General features: G+C 38.4%; 1 protein-coding gene across 3 annotated transcripts in view; it reads right to left on the reverse strand.

Annotated features, from left to right (window-relative positions):
* USP32 (ubiquitin specific peptidase 32) overlaps positions 1-15,068 on the reverse strand; it is a 220,331-nt gene that overhangs the window by 109,872 nt on the left and 95,391 nt on the right. The gene's annotated exons all lie outside the window — the stretch shown is intronic.

Genomic DNA, 15,068 nt, shown 5'->3' on the forward strand with positions numbered 1-15,068 from the left:
TTACGTTGTATGTTCAATTTTTAAAAAGTAAAGTATATAGAAGACCACAAAAGACATTTTTTACACTCTTAGAAATGAGTATTAAAATGATCAAAAATAAAGAAAAAAAGCTACACATAAGAAAGGGACAGCAACAACAATCACATGAATTCATTCATTTGACAATTTTTTGAGTGCCTAGGGTGATATTGTGATATAAGAAGAAATACATATTTGGTCTTCTTCCAGGTTCCTGATACAAGAGCTTCTAAAAATCCTTAGTGATGTAGGTGAAAGGAGCATCTTTTGTTATTCATCTAATAAGCCCCTTTAATTCATATGCTAATGAGGTGACTTCTGGTGGGCCTTTACAAAGCTTCAGAATGTAAGCCTACCAATCAGAGGAAAAGATGTGATTAGAGGATTGAAATATTCAGCATCTCTCCCCTGTCTCCAGGAAGGGGAAAGGGGCCTGAAACTGAGTTAATCACCAATAGCCAATCAATAGCCAATTATTTAATCAACCATGCCTACATAATGGAACTTCCATTAAAAACCCTTAAACCACGGGGTTTGGAGAGCTTCCAGGTTGGTGAACACATCAAGGTGCTAGAAGGGTGGAGCACCCAGAGATGGCATCGAAGTTCTGCATACCATCTCCCTCCCTGCCCATCCACATCCCTTGTTGCCGCCACCGTTAGCCTCTCTTTCCATTTGGCTGTTATTGAGTTGTAGTCTTTAAAATAAACTGGTAATGGGGCACCTGGGTGGCTCAGCCGTTAAGCGTCTGCCTTCGGCTCAGGTCATGATCCCAGGGTCCTGGGATCGAGCTCCACATCGGGCTCCCTGCTCTGCGGGAAGTCTGCTTCTCCCTCTCCCACTCCCCCTGCTTGTGTTCCCTCTCTCACTGTGTCTCTCTTTGTCAAATAAATAAAATCTTTAAAAAATAATAATAATAAAATAAATAAAATAAACTGGTAATAGTAATTAAAGTGTCTTCCTGAGTTCTGTGAGCCATTCTAGCAAATTATTGAACCCATAGAGGGGTCATAGGAACCCTAGATTTACAGCCAATTGGTCAGAAGTACCAGAGGTCCAGGACCAGACCTGTGAGGTCTGCACTAATTCCAGGTACTTAGTATCAGAATTGAATTGAATTGTAGGACATCCAAGTGGTGTCCAGAGAGTTGAAAAATTGACTGATAAAGGGGAAAAACCCACACAACTGGTGTCAGAAGCGCCATGTTCTTTAAAACAAACTGACCTAGTATTTGCCATGCAGAATTTTTGTCAATAAAATGCATGATTAAAGAATAGTTGAAACCCAAAGGAATCTATAGATTCAATGCAACTCCTACTAAAATACCAACATCATTTTTCAAAGAACTACAACAAACAATATTAAAATTTGCATGGAACCACAAAAGACACCCCCCCAATAGTCAAAGCAATCTTGAGAAAGAACAACAAAGCTGGAACTCCCAGATTTCAAGATTTACTACAAACCTACAGTAATCAATACAGCATAATATTGTCATAAAAACAGACATATAAATCAATGGAACAGAATAAACAGCCCAGAAATAAACACATACTTATATGGTCAATTAATCTATGACAAAAGAGGCAAGAATATACAATGAGAAAATGAAAGTCTCTTCAATAAATGGTGCTGGGAAAACTGGACAGGTCTGGGAAACTAGACCACCTGTTTATACAAAACACAAAAATAAAATCAAAATGGAATCAAGATTTATATGTGAGACATCAAACCATAAAACTCTTAGAAGAAAACATAGGCAGTAATTTCTTTGACATCAGCTGTTGTTAACATTTTTCTAGGTAAAATGGAAACAAAAGCAAAAATAAAACTATTGGGACTACACCAAAATAAAAAATCTTTTGCATAGTGATGGAAACCATCAACAAAATGAAAAGGCAATCTACTGAATGTCAAAAGATATTCGAAAAATAATATATCCGATAAGGGGTTAATATCTAAAATATATAAAGAACTTACACAATTCAACACCAAAAAAACAAATAATCTGATTTTTAAATGGACATGGGGCACCAGGGTGGCTCAGTCAGTTAAGCACGTGATTCTTGATCTCAGCTCAGGTCTTGATCTCAGGGTTGTTGAGTTCAAGCCCCACAGGCTGGGCTCTGTGCTGGGCATGGAGCTACTTTAAAAAAAAAAAAAAAGGGCAGAGGATCTGAATAGGCATTTTTTCCAAGGAGACATACAGATAGCCAACAGACACATGAAAAGATGCTCGGTATCAGTAATCATCAGGGAAGTGCAAATCAAAACCACAATGAGGTATCACCTTACACTTATCAGAATGGCTAGAATCAAAAACACAAAAAATAACAAGTGTTGGTGAGGATTGGAGAAAAAGGGAGCCCTTATACACTGTTGGTGGAATTATAAATTGTGCAGCCCCTGTAGAAAAGGGTACGGAGGTTCCTCAAAATATCAAAAATAGAAATACTATATGATCCAGTAATTCCACTACTGACTATTTACCCAAAGAAAATGAAAACACTAATTTGAAAAGATATATGCACCCCTATGCTTACTGCAGCATTATTTATAATGGCCAAGATATGGAAGTAACTCAAGTGTCCACTGATAGATGAATGGATAAAGAAGATGTGTGTGTACACGTGTATGTATACACACACACACACACACACACAGGAATATTACTCAGCCATACAAAAGGGATGAGATCTTGACAACTGCAACAACACGGATGGACCTAGAAGTTATTATGCCAAGTGAGATAAGTCAAGACAGAGAAAGACAATGATTTCACTTATATGTGGAATCTAAAAAACAAAACAAATGAATAAACAAACAAAAAGAAGAAACAGACCCATAGATACAGAAAAACTGATGGCTGCCAGAGGGGCAGGGGAGGACAGGCAAAATGGGTGAAGGGGAGTGGGAGATACAGGCTTCCAGTTATAGAATTAATAAGTCACAGGGATAAAAGGTACAGCATAGGGAATACAGTCAATTGTACTGTAATAGTATTGTATGGTGACGGATGGTAGTTACACTTGTGCTGAGCATACCATGATGAATAGAGAAGTTAAATCACTATGTTGTACACCTGAAACTAATTTAACATTGGATATCAATTATACTTCAGTAAAAAAAGAATTAAAGAAATAAAACTTAGAATCAATATAAAAAATGAAAATACATTATTTATTAAGTGATATTTATAAATATATTTAATAACACACTTGATGCCAAAAACTTTGCATCTCTGGTGCCACTGATAGAAAAGTCTAGCAAAAACTAGCCTAGGGAGATGGCTTCAGTTCAGAACATAAAAAACATTAAAAAAAATCTTAATAGATATACTTTATGGAGTAACTATTTTTAGTTGGCCCCTGCATAAACTGAAGGAAGGTAACAGAAAAAACCCTCTATCCCTGAGGCAGGGGTAGAAAAAATCATAGCCCTAGACCTTTAGAGATCCCCAACCCCTGGGAGAGAGGTGGAACCACTGAGAAAGTCTCTGGGGATACACTGTCTGCCTAAAACTGAAACAGAAAAATGGAAAACAGACTGTCCCCTGCCCTAGCACCCACACCCATTACCACCATTGTGTTAGCAAACACTGAGGTAATAAATAACATCAGTCTACTGCTGGGAAGGGAAGAGTAGGGAGACACTCTCTAAGGTACTTTAACAACTAAGAAAATGAGATCCAAAGTTGAAGGTAGAGTAGACATTAGAAAAATCCTCCGGTGGGGCGCCTGGGTGGCTCAGTCAGTTAAGCGTCCAACTCTTGATTTCGGCTTGGGTCATGATCTCGGGGTCATGGGATGGGTCATGATCTCAGGGTCCTGAGATCGAGCCCTGGGTCAGGCTCAGCTCTCAGCAGGGAGTCTGCTTGAGATTCTCTTCCTCTGTGCACGTGCTCTCTCTCTCAAAAAAAATAAATAAATCTTAAAAAACAAAAAAAGAAAAGGAAAGAAAAATCCTTTGGCAAATGAGATCCCACCCTAAAAAAGGTAACCTGAGGGGCGCCTGGGTGGCTCAGTCGGTTAAGTGACTGCCTTCGGCTCAGGTCATAATCCCAGAGTCCCGGGATCAAGTCCCACGTCCCTGCTCAGCTGGGAGTCTGCTTCTCCCTCTGCCCTTCACCCTGCTTGTATTCTCTCTTGCACACTCTCTCTCTCTCAAATAAATAAAATCTTAAAAAAAAATAAATAAATAAAAAAGGTAACCCTAGACTGGAATTTGAAGTCTGTAGTGCACTGTGGGTGAGCATAGCAATACAAAATATAGCTCAACCACAGACAAGACTGACTCAGCTACTCATGCTAAAGATCTAGGCAGGCATAAATACTATTTCCCTCAGTCTGTACTGTCCAGTATATAATGCATCCATCTTTCAACCACAAATTATAAGTTACACAAGGAAGGAAAGGAAAAAACCACCCTGACAAAGGAAAAACGGGAACAGAGAGTTAATAAAAGCTTTGGAATGGCTCAACAATAAACTCAAGAGAGTCAAGTAAGAGACTGTTCAAAATGAAACAGGGGAAAAAATGTGTGGATAGGAAGGAACAAAACAGAAAATCTAAGAGCTGTGGGACAATCAATTGATTTAACACACATGCAGTTGAAATCTTAGAAGTAAAAGAGAATGGAGCAGAAGAAATATCTGAAGAGATAATGCTGAGAATTTTCCAAAACTAATAAAGACACAAAACCACAGACAGAAGTTGTTCTGAGAACAGGCAGGATAAATTACACCTCTAACCCCCCAAAACCAACTAGACAAATCATATTCAAACTACTCAAAACCAAAGATAAAAAGAAAATCTTTAAGGTACACAGAGGAAAAAAGACATACTATATTGAGAGAAACATTTCTCATCAAAAACTACATAAGCCAGAAGACAGTGAAGTGGCATGTTTACAACACTAAGAAGAAAAAACTGAGAATCCTATACTCAGAGAAAATATCTTTCAAAAAGAAAGGTCAAATAGATTTTTTCAGGAAAACAAAAACAAAGAAGTCATTACCAGCAAAGCTGCACCACAAAAAAGGGGGAGAAAAGTAGGTTAGGCTAAAGGAAATACAATACCAAACCAGACACATGTACCTACACAAAGACAAAAGAAAAGGAAATGGCATAAATGAAGGTACATGTGAAATGTAGTTTTTTCCTTATTTTTAATTGCTCTAAAAGATAAATTGGCCATTTAAAGGAATAGGAGTAAAAATGTAATGTGTTTATAGCATGTGTAAAATTAAAACACATGGCGGGCCTGGGTGGCTCAGATGGTTAAGTGTCTGCCTTCTGCTCAGGTCATGATCTCAGGGTCCTGGGATAGAGCCCTGCGTCAGGCTCCCTGCTCAGCAGGAAGTCTGCTTCTCCCTCTCCCTCTACTACTCCCCCTGCTTGTACTCTCTCACTCTCTTTGTCCAATAAATAAATAAAATCTTTTTTTTCTCTCTCTCTCTCTTTTTAAAAGATTTTATTTATTTATTTGAGAGAGAGAATGAGATAGAGAGAGAGCATGAGAGGGGGGAGGGTCAGAAGGAGAAGCAGACTCCCTGCTGAGCAGGGAGCCCGATGCAGGACTCGATCCCAGGACTCCAGGATCATGACCTGAGCCGAAGGCAGTCGCTTAACCAACTGAGCCACCCAGGCACCCAATAAATAAAATCTTTTTAAAAAAAATTAAAACACATGACAGTAGCACAGATGGGAGAAAGGAACTGGACACATACTGTTGCATACTACACGTACAATGGTATATCATGTATCTTGATCTTTATATTGCCAGTCAGCAAGAAACTACTTACTAAATCACAGCACTATAGTCCTCAACCCAACATTAACTCCATTAATAAATTATTATTTTTATAATAATAAAAACAATAGCCAACATTTAAATGCCTATTATGTGCCATACAACTGTTGTGGTAAGTGCTTTAACAGTATTTTTTTTTTTTTTAAAGATTTTATTTATTTGAGAGAGAATGAGAGAGAGCACATGAGAGGGGGGAGGGTCAGAGGGAGAAGCAGACTCCCTGCCGAGCAGGGAGCCCGATGCGGGACTCGATCCCAGGACTCCAGGATCATGACCTGAGCCGAAGGCAGTCACTTAACCAACTGAGCCACCCAGGCACCCAGTGCTTTAACAGTATTAAGCCTCAAGATGATTCCATGAGGAAGGTATTACTGGTTGTCCCCATTTTGTGGCTGAGCAAAACTAGAGCCCAAGAAGAGTAAGTAACTTGTCCAAAGTCATACATTAATGAGGTGGCAGAGTAAAGATTCAAACACTAGGCAAGACAGGTTCCTGAAACTGAACTCTTAACCACTTCATGGTTCTATAATATGGTTATAAACATTCTTTAGTATTACATGAAATGAAAGCCATCACCAGCAAGATGAAACCGTTTTGGTGAAATCTACTGAAAATTAAACTACAAAATTCCAAATGATCACAAACTCAATGTATAACCACTATGTCTTTGGCATCCCCTTTCCCCGTTTTAACTTAATGATGTAGGCTCTTCATTTCTGACCACTTACCTGACTTTAATACAAAGAGAGTAAAGTTAATCAAGGAATTTGGGGTAAGATAGGATTTTCAGTTTTGCAAGTATTTCTAAAATACAGAAGATTTTGTTTTGAATACATCTGGTTGGAATGCTGGAACGTACTGGTAACCTCACTCCCAAAATACAAGAACAGTAATAACCATCCAAAACTACCAAGTTCAAAAGTTCATCTGACAGATGAGGAAAAGAGGCCCAGGAAAATCACCCTATTTCCTGAATTCTAAGGCATATGTATTTTCCACCTTTTATTAATGTTTCACAAATCATCATGCATCTAACACATCTAATGTGTAATATCTTTTTTTTATCCCCAAAAAGTTATTTTTAAAGCAATGGTTATGTTACAACTGACAATGTTTTAACACTTATGAAATACTAAGTGCCATGCTCATTACTACTCAGCTTTGCTTTTAGGATTGGTGAGAGTGGGTGTGCACAGGGTAGAAAGGATATTTTGATGCTACCTTTTAAAAAGCACATAAGTGTTTATTATTATTGTAACTCATTATAAGATCTTTATTTAAAAATCTCTTGGGGTGTGCCTCAATGGCTCAGTTGGTCAAGCGTCCAATTCTTGATCGCAGGGCCGTGAGTTCGAGCCCTGTGTTAGGCTCCACACTGGGCGTGGAGCCTACTTAAAAAAAAAAAAAAATCTTTTTAGTGATTTTCTGTAGCTATTAAAAAATAAAGGAGAATCAGAAACATATTTTCTTAAATATTTGGTAGCCATAAATATCCAGACTGAGACTTGGCATACTATTATACTAATGTAGAAGAAGATTGATGCTTGTGGTAATGATCTCACTAGCCTCCTTTCAGGCAATGATATCACCCCAGTAAATAATATGATTAGTTCAGAAAAGAAATTAATATGCATTTTAAAAGAGAAAGACTTTAAAAACAAACGAGAAAGACTTATTCTATATTCTGTAACATACCAAGAATTCTTGGACTATAGTTAAAAGGTTAAAAACAGGCAGATGTACATAGGTCTCCAGATTTAAGGAAAAGTTGTGCCATGGTTTTTTTTTTTTTTTAAGATTTTATTTATTTATTTGAGAGAGAGACTGAGATAGAGAGAGCATGAGAGGGGGGAGGGTCAGAGGGAGAAGCAGACTCCCCGCTGAGCAGGAAGCCCGACGCAGGACTTGATCCCAGGACTCCAGGACCACGACCCAAGCCGAAGGCAGTTGCCTAACCAACTGAGCCACCCAGGCGCCCAAGTTGTGCCATGTTTTAACTGCTGCTCTATGCCCTGGTCCTTCTCCCTCCACTGTCTTTTGGCTACAAGGTACAAGGATATTCCACTATTCCTTGGGGAAAATAAGTGATGCACACTGTTTCATGGCATTTGACGTGAGAGAGACCTGGGTTTGAACACAGCCTTTATTAATTTATTAGCTATATGATCTTGGGCAAATCACTTAACTTCCTGAGCCTCAGTTCCACTCCATTCCATGCAGGTGTCACATGTCTTCTCATTCCAGGACCCAGGCCAAAGAGCAGCTCCTGTGTGAGAAGTGCTATTCTCAGGGCAGAAGATAGAAACCAGAGCTTGACTCCACTTTGTTAATTAGTAAGAATTAATTCGGAATCAATGAGCTCATAACTTTTGCCTTGGAAAGTTTCCTAAGTAAACTCTACTACACTTTTTTTTTTTAATTTTTATTTATTTATTTATTTGAGAGAGAGAGAGAGAGAGAAACAGCATGAGAGGGGATAGGGTCAGAGGGAGAAGCAGACTCCCCGCTGAACAGGGAGCCTGATGTGGGACTCGATCCCAGGACTCCGGGATCATGACCTGAGGCGAAGGCAGTCGCTTAACCAACTGAGCCACCCAGGCGCCCTCCACTACACTTTTTAAACTGCTTGATTAATAGTCAACAGAACCAAATTTATGTTTTCAATTTTCATTTCATTTTACATAATTTTTGTGAGGATCAATACTTTTCCATTTAAACTTTTAATGAACATTTGCTTCATCAACTAGTTTTACTCCATATCAAAATTTTTCTATGCTTTCTTCTGAAGATGCTATTTCTCTCAAAACCAATTTTCTCACATCAAATTTAGCAGCTCTAAATTTGTTAATGAAGAACTGATTTTTCTGGAAATGCCTAGACAACAACAAACATATTCTGTGTTTTAAATTTTTTTTTTTTTTAGATTTTATTTATTTGAGACAGACAGAGATAGTGAGATAGAGAGCACAAGTGGGGAGGAGAGGGAGAAGCAGGCTCCCCACAGAGCAGGGGGCCCAATGCGGGACTCGATCCCAGGACCCTGGGATCACGACCTGAGCCGAAGGCAGACGCTTAACCGACTGAGCCACCCAGGCGCCCTTATTCTGTGTTTTAAAAAAAAAAGCTCTATGCAGTTTATTCTTAATGTGATATGTAAATATTTTATTATGTATTACAAGATACTTTAAAAATATAACCATACTAGGACTACCACTTAACAAACCTGTCTCCCCCAAATTCTTGAATCCCAATGTGGGGTATGACACTTTGGGAGGTGATTAGGTAATGAGGGTAGAGCCCTCATGAATGAGATTAGTCATCCTTACAAAAGAGGCCTGAGAAAGCTCCCTTGTCCTTTCTACCATGTGAGACAGGTGACAGAGGGGACACAGGGAAAGAGAGTTATCTATGAAGCAGGAAGCAAGCCCTCACCAGATTCTATATGTGTGGGCATCTTTTTTTTTTTTTTTTTAAGATTTTATCTACTCATTTGAGACACACACAGAAAGAGAGCATGAACAGGGGGAGAGGCAGAGAGAAAGGGAGAAGCAGACTCCCCGCTGAGCCGGGAGCCTGACGTAGGGCTCGATCCCAGGACCCGGAGATCATGACCTGAGCCAAAGGCAGAAGCTTAACCATCTGAGCCACCCAGGCACTCCTGTGTGGGCATCTTACCTTGGATTTTCCAGACTCCAGGACTGTGAGAAACAAATTTCTGTTGTTTATAAGTCACTCAGAATATGATATGATTATACCAGTCCAAACAGACTGACATGAGAACTAACAAAAATTCCTTAGTATCACAAAGTATCTAGTCAGTATTCAAGTTTCCTCAACTGTCTCATAATTTTTTTCAACTTGTTTCTTCAAATCAGGATCTAAAATATATAACTGGTTGCTAGACTCTTAAGTCTCTTTATATGTACATTTTCTTTCTCTCTCCTTCCAACACTGTCTTTTTTTCCTCACAATTTACTTGCTGAAGAAACCAAGATGTTGGTCCTGAGCAGTTTCCCAAAGTTTGCATTTTGATGATTACATATTCTGTCCTCTGTATTTCCTGTGCAATGGTAGTCAGTTCCAGCGAACTGATTATATTTTTTGGCAAAAACCATCTCCCAGTTGATGCTATTGTATCTCCATCAGGAGGCACATAATGACTGCTTATTTCTCTTTCTGTGACATTAGTAGCCATTGATGGCCACTGCCTAGACTCACAAATTCACTAAAGGTTAAAAAATGCTGGTAATTATAATTCTGCCATTCTTTTGTTAATTGGCTAGAACACTTCTATAGCGAGAAAATTCCCCTAAGCAACTATTTGGCCATCCTGAGATATATTTTGTATAGAAGAGCCAGGGTGGCACAATAGTTGATTAGAGGTGCTGGGGGTGCTTATTGATTGGGTATTGGTGATTGCTTCTCAGACTTTTCAGTGGACTATGCTAGAAAATACATCATGAATTTATACTCATACTCCCATATACATGTAATCTTTCCCTTCTTATGTCAACTAATCACTTTATTTTTATATGGATTAAATGTTTCAATATGAACAATGTTTCAATCCTCCTTCCTAAAGGGCATTGCTGAACTAAGGTAACAAGAAGGTAGAATAATAAGAACAGGAAAGTAATTCCAATGATAATTTCAAAAGGGAAATTGAGAGCATAAAGCATGAAAATATTAGGCCTAGATATTTGTAGAAGAGACTTCTGATGCTCTCACAAATCTAGTTCTCCTTTCTTTTGGGGCATAAGTCAAGGAGACATTTCTTCATGCTCCTTGTAATTGATATGACTATTTGTGACCAAAGGATTAAGGACAGAATGACATATACCACTTCTGGGCTAAATATCTAATTGCAGGCAAGAGACCCCTCCCTGGCATGACCACCTCTACCTTGGTGATTTATAGAAGCTTCTTCTGATAAACAAAAACACAGTAAGAATTGACAATGCCTGGAAAGTTGAACCAACACACAAAGGAGCTGTCACAGAGAATCACCTGACTCCATCAACAGAATTTTTATGAGTGAAAAATAACCTTGTGTTATCTCAAGCTACTATTTTGGGGGAAACATCTGTTACAAAAGTGTTAACATCATCTATACGGACTCACACAGCGTTAAAAAAAAAAAGGTACAAAAGCTCAAAGTAAGGGGCGCCTGGGTGGCTCAGTCGTTAAGCGTCTGCCTTCAGCTCAGGTCATGATCTCAGAGTCCTGGGATCGAGCCCCACATCGGGCTCCCTGCTCCGCAGGAGGCCTGCTTCTCCCTCTCCCACTCCCCCTGCTTGCGTTCCCTCTCTCGCTGTGTCTCTCTCTGTCAGGTAAATAAATAAAATCTTTAAAAAAAAAAGCTCAAAGTAAAAAAAACAAACAAACCAAAACAACGTATTTTCCCAAAGACCCTGATTCTACCAACCTATATGCCTAAAAATTGTCTTTATATAATTAATGACAAATATATAACATGAATACACAAAATGAGTCACACTCTATGTTGGTAAAGTTCAAAGAATAATCCAAGCACACAATAAGACCCACAGTACATAATCTATAAAAACATGAAATATTCATTTACATAAAATATACTTAATACCCATAAAATTTCAAATATTGCTATTCGAATGCAAACTCTGATTCTATATATATGTATTGAAAAGATTTTTCCTTTTAAAGATAAAAAGTATTTCTGTTTACATTACTGCCTTTGCAGAAAGTCTATTCCAACTAAATGTTTCTTTACTTCAAATGCATTTCATAATACTAATCAAATTTTCCTTTTCTGTAAATTCTATACAGAAATATGAGATAGTCAGACTTAGCTTCAGAAAATCAAAAAGGACCCCTTGAAGTTCCAAATAACATTCAGGTGCATAATGTAAATTCCACACACAAAAAAAGAACAAATACTAAGGAAAAACTACCAGGTATTGGGAAGCTGAATACTACCCAAAGCTCGTATGAAGTTGACCAGTCAGAAGAGAGACCTCCATTAATATCCAGTGCATTTAGAAGAGACTCCAGAAGAATCAATCCTCACTATTAGAACTAAAAAAGATTTAGAGTAAAGGCTACTTAAGACCCAACATAACAAAAATTTAAAACAAGCCTCAGAAGAATTAGACTAATCTGCAACTAATTTCACTGTTGCTAGAATAAAAGAGAGCTAGCACTCTTTAAATGAAGACAACAAAACTCAAGTACTCAAGACATAAAGTTTATAATATCCACTAGAGGGGTGCCTGGTGGCTCAGTCAGTTAAGCATCAGACTCTTGGTTTCCTCTCAGGTCATGATCTCATGGATCATGAGACTGAGCCAGTGTAGGGTTCTGCACTCAGCAGGGAGTCTGCTTGAAGATATTCTCTCCTCCTCTGCCCCTTCCCCTGCTTGCACGTGCTCTCTCTCTAAAATAAATGAATAAATCTTAAAAAAAAAATTAGGGGTGCCTGGGTGGAACAGCTGGTTAAGCCTCCGACTCTTGGTTTCAGCTCAGGCTGTGTCTGCAGAGTGGTAGGATCAAGCCCAGCCGCAGGCTCCATGCTCAGTGTGGAGTCGGCTTGGGTTTCTCACTGCCTCTCCCCCTCCCCTCCACCCCATGCTCTCTCTCCCTCTAAAATATATAAATCTTTTTTAAAAATTTAAAATATCCAGGGCACCCATGTGGCTCAGTTGGTTAAGCACCTGCCTTCAGCTCAGGTCATGATCCTGGGGTCCTGGGATCAAGCCCTGCCTGGCTTCCTGCTCAGTGGGGAGTCTGCTTCACCCTCTCCCCTCTGCCTCTCCCCTTTGCTCATGCTCTCTCTCTCAAATGAATAAAATCTTTTTAAAAAATTTATATTATCCAGCAGATATAAACAATACTAGACGTAAGAAGAAAATGTAAACAATCACCAGAAATAAAATCAGGCAAAAGAATGACAGAGATGATAAAAACTGGTATATAAGAAGTTGAAAATAACTATTAAATAAGGTTAAGGATTTAAATGAAGATATGAACATGAAAACTGAAACTATGTATTTTTACAAAAATTTTTAAGTATTTTATTTATTTGAGAGGGGGAGGGCGAGCACGTGTGTGCATGCATGCACACAAGCAGTGGGGAAGGGGTAGAGGGAGAAGAAGGTTCTTTGCTGAGCAGGGAGCCCAATGCAGGACTCGATCCCAGGACCCTGGAATCATGATCTGAGCTGAAGGCAGACGCTTAACAGATTGAGCCACCCAGGAACCCCTGAAACCATATTTTAAAAGAAAAAATTTAATTTTCAAAGTGAAGAAAATAACAATACCTGAAAAAAGTTTACTATAGAGCTTTAACAGCATATTTAACATTGGCAAATAAAAGATCAGTGAACCTGAAGACAGAACAATTGTAACTATCCAAACTGAAGTACAATAAGAAAAAAGGTTACAAGTGGGGGGTGGGGAAAAGATGGAAAGTAAATTAAAGAGAAAATCAGAGTCCAGTCATGTGAATAATCACCATTTTTGAATGCATGTAATTGGAGGCCAAGAAAAAGGAAGGGGAGACAGAAAATATATTTGAAAGATAGTGGCAAAGTACCTCTCCAGTTCAATCACAGATCCAAGATTCTCAAAGAATCTCATACAAGATAAATACAGAAAACCAAACTAAGGCATATCATAAATTCATGGAAAAACAATGAAAATTTGGGGGCGCCTGGGTGGCTCAGTCGTTAAGCGTCTGCCTTCAGCTCAGGTCATGATCTCAGGGTCCTGGGACTGAGCCCCGCATTGGACTCCCTGCTCAGTGGGAAGCCTGCTTCTCCCTCTCCCACTCCCCCTGCTTGTGTTCCCTCTCTCGCTGTCTCTCTCTGTCGAATAAATAAATTAAAATCTTTTAAAAAAATGAAAATTTTAAAAGCACCGAGGGGGGAAAAAATGGACACATTATACAGCAAAACAAAAATAAAAATTATCACTGACTTCAGAAACAACACAAGCCAGAAGACAGTAAAAGGAACACATTTGAAGTGCTGAAAGGAAGAAAAAAACTTCTGCACACAGCCTAGGATTCTATATTCAATAACAAAAAGACAACCCAATTAATGAGCAAATGAAAAAACAAAAACTAGGAGACTTTATAAACCAGAAAACACATAATGGGCAAATGACTTATGATGGGCAAATGACTTAAAAAGACATTTCTCCAAAGAAGATATACAAATAACCAATAAACACATGAAAAGATGCTCAAAATCTTAGTCATTACGGAAATGTAAATCAAATGAATAAAGCAATCTTTTAATCATTAAATATACCAACTCTTACATGTTTCTACTACTTTGAAAAAGGGCTCAATTCAAACCACTATAAAAGTGAACCTTTAAATTATACACCTTTTAAGAAATCACATAAAAAATAAACTAACTCCCCGGGCACCTGTGTGGCTCAGTCGGTTAGGCATTTGCCTTCAGCTCGGGTCATGATCCTGGGGTCCTGGGATCAAGCCCCACCTGGCTTCCTGCTCAGCGGGGAGACTGTTTCTCCCTCTCCCTCTCCCTGCCTCTCCCCCTGCTTGTGCTCTCTTTCTCTCTCTGTCAAATAAATAAATAAAATCTTAAAAAAAAAAAAAATAGACCAACTTCCTCGTATGCCTAACCCAAAGTTAGCCTAGAAGTTACAAAAAAATTAATTAGATTCCATGTTATGACAAAGATCATGTTCCAGAAATTTTAAATGGTACAGTAATCAAATTAACCAATAAGAATTAAAGTAAAGGCAAGCTTACTTTCCTTAGACAAATATTTGACAAGATCTCATATTATTATATTTTAGATATTATGGTAAACTGTAGATTTAATAATTATAGTTAGAGCCATGCAAATATGGCTGAGTGATTATAAACACAAAAAAAATTGATTAAAATTTCTATATCTTCTTTTTTTAATTCTGCTTTTAAGTGTTTATTTTACTGTTTGTTTTATTTTTTTAAAAGATTTTATTTATTTGTCAGAGACAGAGAGAGCACAAGCAGGGGGATCAGAAGGCAGAGGGAGAAGCAGGCTCTCCACTGAGCAAGGAACCTGATGTGGGACTCAATCCCAGGACCCTGGGATCATGACCTGAGCTGAAGGCAGTCGCCTAACCAACTGAGTCACCCAGGCATCCCAAGAATTCTGTATCTTCTTTGGAAAAAAGACTCTAAAGAAGTCCTAACTGGACTTTATTTTTATTATAACTATTAAACATCTTTTTTTTTTTAAGATTT

This window comes from Mirounga angustirostris, unplaced genomic scaffold (assembly GCF_029215605.1).
Source record: "Mirounga angustirostris isolate CCGP_5_RB_7025 unplaced genomic scaffold, mMirAng1.0.hap1 SCAF_17, whole genome shotgun sequence".
NCBI classification, from domain to species: Eukaryota; Metazoa; Chordata; class Mammalia; order Carnivora; family Phocidae; genus Mirounga; species Mirounga angustirostris.